The following is a 7,361-nucleotide window of genomic DNA, read 5'->3' as shown; positions in this document are numbered from 1 at the left end:
CCGAATTTAATACAAAAGGCACAATGCCGACTTTAGTACAAGAGGACTGACACTCTATCATTCTATGATTTGAACCTCTGCTGTGAGTCCAGTTTTAGATTCCAATGCTTCACTTCAGGTTTACTGTATCCCTTGGACCTTCTTATTGATGATGAAACACAGAAATTGTATCCGAATTTAATACAAAAGGTACAATGCCGACTTAAGTACAAGAGGACTGACACTTTAATTTTCTATGATTTGAACCTCTCCTGTGAGTCCAGTTTTAGATACCGATGCTTCACTTCAGGTTTACTCTATCCCTTGGACATTCTTAATGGTAATGAAACACAGAAATTGCATACGAATTTAATACAAAAGTGCAATGCCGACTTAAATGCAAGAGGACTGACACTCTAACTTTCTATGATTTGAACCTCTCCTGTGAGTCCAGTTTTAGATTCCGATGCTTCACTTCAGGTTTACTGTATCCCTTGCACCTTATAATTGATGATGAAACACAGAAATTGCATCCGAATTTAATACAAAAGGCACAATGCCAAATTAAGTACAAGAGGAGTGACACTCTAATTTTCTATGATTTGAACCTCTCCTGTGAGCCCAGTTTTAGATTCTGATGCTTCACTTCAGGTTTACTGTATCCCTTGGACATTCTTAATGATAATGAAACACGGAAATTGCATCCGAATTTAATACAAAAGGCACAATGCCGACTTAAGTACAAGAGGACTGACAGTCTAACATTCTATGATTTGAACCTCTCCTGTGAGTCCAGTTTTAGATTCCAATGCTTCACTTCTGGTTTACTGTATCCCTTGGACCTTCTTATTGATGATGAAACACCGAAATTGCATCCGAATTCAATACAAAAGGCACAATGCCAAATTAAGTACAAGAGGACTGACACTCTAACTTTCTACGATTTGAACCTCGCCTGTGAGTCCAGTTTTAGATCCCGATGCTTCACTTCAGGTTTACTGTATCCCTTGGACCTTTTTATTGATGAAGAAACACAGAATTTCCATCCGAATTTAATACAAAATGCACAATGTCGACTTAAGTATAAGATTAATGACTCTCTAACTTTCTATAATTTGAACCTCTCCTGTGAGTATAGTTTTAGATTCCGATGCTTCAGTTCAGGTTTACTGTATCCCTTGGACTTTCTTATTGACGATGAAACACAGAAATTGCATCCGAATTTAATACAAAAGGCACAATGCCGACTTAAGTACAAGAGGACTGACACTCTAACTTTCTATGATTTGAACCTCTCCTGTGAGTCCAGTTGTAGATTCCGATGCTTCACTTCTGGTTTACTGTATCCCTTGGACCTTGTTATTGATGATGAAACACAGAAATTGCATCCGAATTTAATACAAAAGGCACAATGCCAAATTAAGTACAAGAGGACTGACACTCTAATTTTCTATGATTTGAACATATCCTGTGAGTCCAGTTTTAGAATCTGATGCTTCACTTCAGGTTTACTGTATTCCTTGGGCATTCTTAATGATAATGAAACACAGAAATTGCATCCGAATTTAATACAAAAGGCACAATGCCGACTTAAGTACAAGAGGACTGACAGTCTAACATTCTATGATTTGAACCTTTCCTGTGAGTCCAGTTTTAGATTCCGATGCTTCACTTCAGGTTTACTCTATCCCTTGAACCTTCTTGTTGTTGATGAAACACAGAATTTGCATCCGAATTTAATACAAAAGGCACAATGCCGACTTAAGTACAAGAGGACTGACACTCTATCATTCTATGATTTGAACCTCTGCTGTGAGTCCAGTTTTAGATTCCAATGCTTCACTTCAGGTTTACTGTATCCCTTGGACCTTCTTATTGATGATGAAACACAGAAATTGCATCCGAACTTAATACAAAAGGCACAATGCCGACTTAAGTACAAGAGGACTGATACTCTAACTTACTATGATTTGAACCTCACCTGTGAGTCCAGTTTTAGATTCAGATGCTTCACTTCAGGTTTACTGTATCGCTTGGACCATCTTATTGATGATGAAACACTGAAATTACATCCGAATTTAATGCAAAAGGCACAATGCCGACTTATGTACAAGAGGACTGACACTTTAATTTTCTATGATTTGAACCTCTCCTGTGAGTCCAGTTTTAGATTCCGATGCTTCACTTCAGGTTTACTCTATCCCTTGGACATTCTTAATGATAATGAAACACAGAAATTGCATACGAATTTATTACAAAAGTGCAATGCCGACTTAAATGCAAGAGGACTGACACTCTAACTTTCTATGATTTGAACCTCTCCTGTGAGTCCAGTTTTAGATTCCGATGCTTCACTTCTGGTTTACTGTATCCCTTGCACCTTATAATTGATGATGAAACACAGAAATTGCATCCGAATTTAATACAAAAAGCACAATGCAAAATTAAGTACAAGAGGAGTGACATCTAATTATCTATGATTTGAACCTCTCCTGTGAGTCCAGTTTAAGATTCCGATGCTTCACTTCAGGTTTAGTGTATCCCTTGGACCTTCTTATTGATGATGAGACACAGAAATTGCATCCGAATTTAATACAAAAGCACAATGCCGACTTAAGTACAAGAGGACTGACACTCTAACATTCTATGATTTGAACCTCTCCTGTGAGTCCAGTTTTAGATTCCGATGCTTCACTTCAGGATTACTGTATACGTTGGACCTTCTTATTAGCGATTATGCACAGAAATTGCATTCGAATTTAAAACAAAAGCAAAATGCCGACTTAAGGTATAGAGGAATGACACTCTAACTGTCTATGATTGGAAGCTCTCCTGTGAGTCCAGTTTTAGATTCCGATGCTTCACTTCCGGTTTACCGTATCCCTTGGACCTTCTTATTGATGATGAAAAACAGAAATTGCATCCGAATTTAATACAAAAGGCACAATGCCAAATTAAGTACAAGAGGACTGACACTCTAATTTTCCATGATTTGAACCTCTCCTGTGAGTCCAGTTTCAGATTCCGATGCTTCACTTCAGGTTTACTGTATCCCTTGGACATTCTTAATGATAATGAAACACAGATATTGCATCCAAATTTAATACAAAAGGCCCAATGCCGACTTAAGTACAAGAGGACTGACTGTCTAACATTCTATGATTTGAACCTCTCCTGTGAGTCCAGTTTTAGATTCCGATGCTTCACTTCTGGTTTACTGTATCCCTTGGACCTTCTTATTGATGATGAAACACAGAAATTACATCCGAATTTAATACAAACGGCACAATGCCAAATAAAGTACAAGAGGACTGACACTCTAATTTTCGATGATTTGAACCTCTCCTGTGAGTTCAGTATTAGATTCCGATGCTTCACTTCAGGTTTACTGTATCCCTTGGACATTCTTAATGATAATGAAACACAGAAATTGCATCCGAATTTAATACAAAAGGCACAATGCCGACCTAAATACAAGAGGACGGACACTCTAACTTTCTATGATTTGAACCTCTCCAGTGAGTCCAGTTTTAGATTCCGATGCTTCACTTCAGCTTAACTGTATCCCTTGGACCTTCTTATTGACGATGAAACACAGAATTTCCATCCGAATTTAATACAAATTGCACAATGCCGACTTAAGTACAAGAGGACTGACACTCTAACTTTCTATGATTTGAACCTCTCCTGTGAGTCCAGTTTTAGATTCCGATGCTTCACCTCAGGTTTACTGTATCCCTTGGACCTTCTTATTGATGATGAAACACAGATATTGCATCCGAATTTAATACAAAATGCACAATGCCAAATAAAGTACAAGAGGACTGACACTCTAATTTTCGATGATTTGAACCTCTCCTGTGAGTCCAGTATTAGATTCCGATGCTTCACTTCAGGTTTACTGTATCCCTTGGACATTCTTAAAGATAATGAAACACAGAAATTGCATCCGAATTTAATACAAAATGCACAATGCCGACTTAAGTACAAGAATACTGACACTCTAACTTACTATGATTTGAACCTCTCCTGTGAGTCCAGTTTTAGATTCCGATGCTTCACTTCAGGTTTACTCTATCCCTTGAACCTTCTTGTTGTTGATGAAACACAGAATTTGCATCCGAATTTAATACAAAAGGCACAATGCCGACTTTAGTACAAGAGGACTGACACTCTATCATTCTATGATTTGAACCTCTGCTGTGAGTCCAGTTTTAGATTCCAATGCTTCACTTCAGGTTTACTGTATCCCTTGGACCTTCTTATTGATGATGAAACACAGAAATTGTATCCGAATTTAATACAAAAGGTACAATGCCGACTTAAGAACAAGAGGACTGACACTCTAACTTACTATGATTTGTACCTCACCTGTGAGTCCAGTTTTAGATTCCGATGCTTCACTTCAGGTTTACTGTATCGCTTGGACCATCTTATTGATGATGAAACACAGAAATTGCATCCGAATTTAATAGAAAAGGCACAATGCCGACTTAAGTACAAGAGGACTGACACTTTAATTTTCTATGATTTGAACCTCTCCTGTGAGTCCAGTTTTAGATACCGATGCTTCACTTCAGGTTTACTCTATCCCTTGGACATTCTTAATGATAATGAAACACAGAAATTGCATACGAATTTAATACAAAAGTGCAATGCCGACTTAAATGCAAGAGGACTGACACTCTAACTTTCTATGATTTGAACCTCTCCTGTGAGTCCAGTTTTAGATTCCGATGCTTCACTTCAGGTTTACTGTATCCCTTGCACCTTATAATTGATGATGAAACACAGAAATTGCATCCGAATTTAATACAAAAGGCACAATGCCAAATTAAGTACAAGAGGAGTGACACTCTAATTTTCTATGATTTGAACCTCTCCTGTGAGTATAGTTTTAGATTCCGATGCTTCAGTTCAGGTTTACTGTATCCCTTGGACTTTCTTATTGACGATGAAACACAGAAATTGCATCCGAATTTAATACAAAAGGCACAATGCCGACTTAAGTACAAGAGGACTGACACTCTAACTTTCTATGATTTGAACCTCTCCTGTGAGTCCAGTTGTAGATTCCGATGTTTCACTTCTGGTTTACTGTATCCCTTGGACCTTCTTATTGATGATGAAACACAGAAATTGCATCCGAATTTAATACAAAAGGCACAATGCCAAATTAAGTACAAGAGGACTGACACTCTAATTTTCTATGATTTGAACATATCCTGTGAGTCCAGTTTTAGAATCTGATGCTTCACTTCAGGTTTACTGTATTCCTTGGGCATTCTTAATGATAATGAAACACAGAAATTGCATCCGAATTTAATACAAAAGGCACAATGCCGACTTAAGTACAAGAGGACTGACAGTCTAACATTCTATGATTTGAACCTTTCCTGTGAGTCCAGTTTTAGATTCCGATGCTTCACTTCAGGTTTACTCTATCCCTTGAACCTTCTTGTTGTTGATGAAACACAGAATTTGCATCCGAATTTAATACAAAAGGCACAATGCCGACTTAAGTACAAGAGGACTGACACTCTATCATTCTATGATTTGAACCTCTGCTGTGAGTCCAGTTTTAGATTCCAATGCTTCACTTCAGGTTTACTGTATCCCTTGGACCTTCTTATTGATGATGAAACACAGAAATTGCATCCGAACTTAATACAAAAGGCACAATGCCGACTTAAGTACAAGAGGACTGATACTCTAACTTACTATGATTTGAACCTCACCTGTGAGTCCAGTTTTAGATTCAGATGCTTCACTTCAGGTTTACTGTATCGCTTGGACCATCTTATTGATGATGAAACACTGAAATTACATCCGAATTTAATGCAAAAGGCACAATGCCGACTTATGTACAAGAGGACTGACACTTTAATTTTCTATGATTTGAACCTCTCCTGTGAGTCCAGCTTTAGATTCCGATGCTTCACTTCAGGTTTACTCTATCCCTTGGACATTCTTAATGATAATGAAACACAGAAATTGCATACGAATTTAATACAAAAGTGCAATGCCGACTTAAATGCAAGAGGACTGACACTCTAACTTTCTATGATTTGAACCTCTCCTGTGAGTCCAGTTTTAGATTCCGATGCTTCACTTCTGGTTTACTGTATCCCTTGCACCTTATAATTGATGATGAAACACAGAAACTGCATCCGAATTTAATACAAAAAGCACAATGCAAAATTAAGTACAAGAGGAGTGACATCTAATTTTCTATGATTTGAACCTCTCCTGTGAGTCCAGTTTAAGATTCCGATGCTTCACTTCAGGTTTAGTGTATCCCTTGGACCTTCTTATTGATGATGAGACACAGAAATTGCATCCGAATTTAATACAAAAGCACAATGCCGACTTAAGTACAAGAGGACTGACACTCTAACATTCTATGATTTGAACCTCTCCTGTGAGTCCAGTTTTAGATTCCGATGCTTCACTTCAGGATTACTGTATACGTTGGACCTTCTTATTAGCGATTATGCACAGAAATTGCATTCGAATTTAAAACAAAAGGCAAAATGCCGACTTAAGTTATAGAGGAATGACACTCTAACTGTCTATGATTGGAAGCTCTCCTGTGAGTCCAGTTTTAGATTCCGATGCTTCACTTCCGGTTTACCGTATCCCTTGGACCTTCTTATTGATGATGAAAAACAGAAATTGCATCCGAATTTAATACAAAAGGCACAATGTCAAATTAGGTACAAGAGGACTGACACTCTAATTTTCTATGATTTGAACCTCTCCTGTGAGTCCAGTTTCAGATTCCGATGCTTCACTTCAGGTTTACTGTATCCCTTGGACATTCTTAATGATAATGAAACACAGATATTGCATCCAAATTTAATACAAAAGGCCCAATGCCGACTTAAGTACAAGAGGACTGACTGTCTAACATTCTATGATTTGAACCTCTCCTGTGAGTCCAGTTTTAGATTCCGATGCTTCACTTCTGGTTTACTGTATCCCTTGGACCTTCTTATTGATGATGAAACACAGAAATTGCATCCGAATTTAATACAAAAGGCACAATGCCAAATAAAGTACAAGAGGACTGACACTCTAATTTTCGATGATTTGAACCTCTCCTGTGAGTTCAGTATTAGATTCCGATGCTTCACTTCAGGTTTACTGTATCCCTTGGACATTCTTAATGATAATGAAACACAGAAATTGCATCCGAATTTAATACAAAAGGCACAATGCCGACCTAAATACAAGAGGACGGACACTCTAACTTTCTATGATTTGAACCTCTCCAGTGAGTCCAGTTTTATATTCCGATGCTTCACTTCAGCTTAACTGTATCCCTTGGACCTTCTTATTGACGATGAAACACAGAATTTCCATCCGAATTTAATACAAAA

The sequence above is a fragment of the Schistocerca americana genome, unplaced genomic scaffold, assembly GCF_021461395.2.
Source record: "Schistocerca americana isolate TAMUIC-IGC-003095 unplaced genomic scaffold, iqSchAmer2.1 HiC_scaffold_29, whole genome shotgun sequence".
Lineage (NCBI taxonomy): Eukaryota > Metazoa > Arthropoda > Insecta > Orthoptera > Acrididae > Schistocerca > Schistocerca americana.
The sequence above is the reverse complement of the archived record's forward strand: the minus strand, read 5'-3'. Positions refer to the sequence as shown.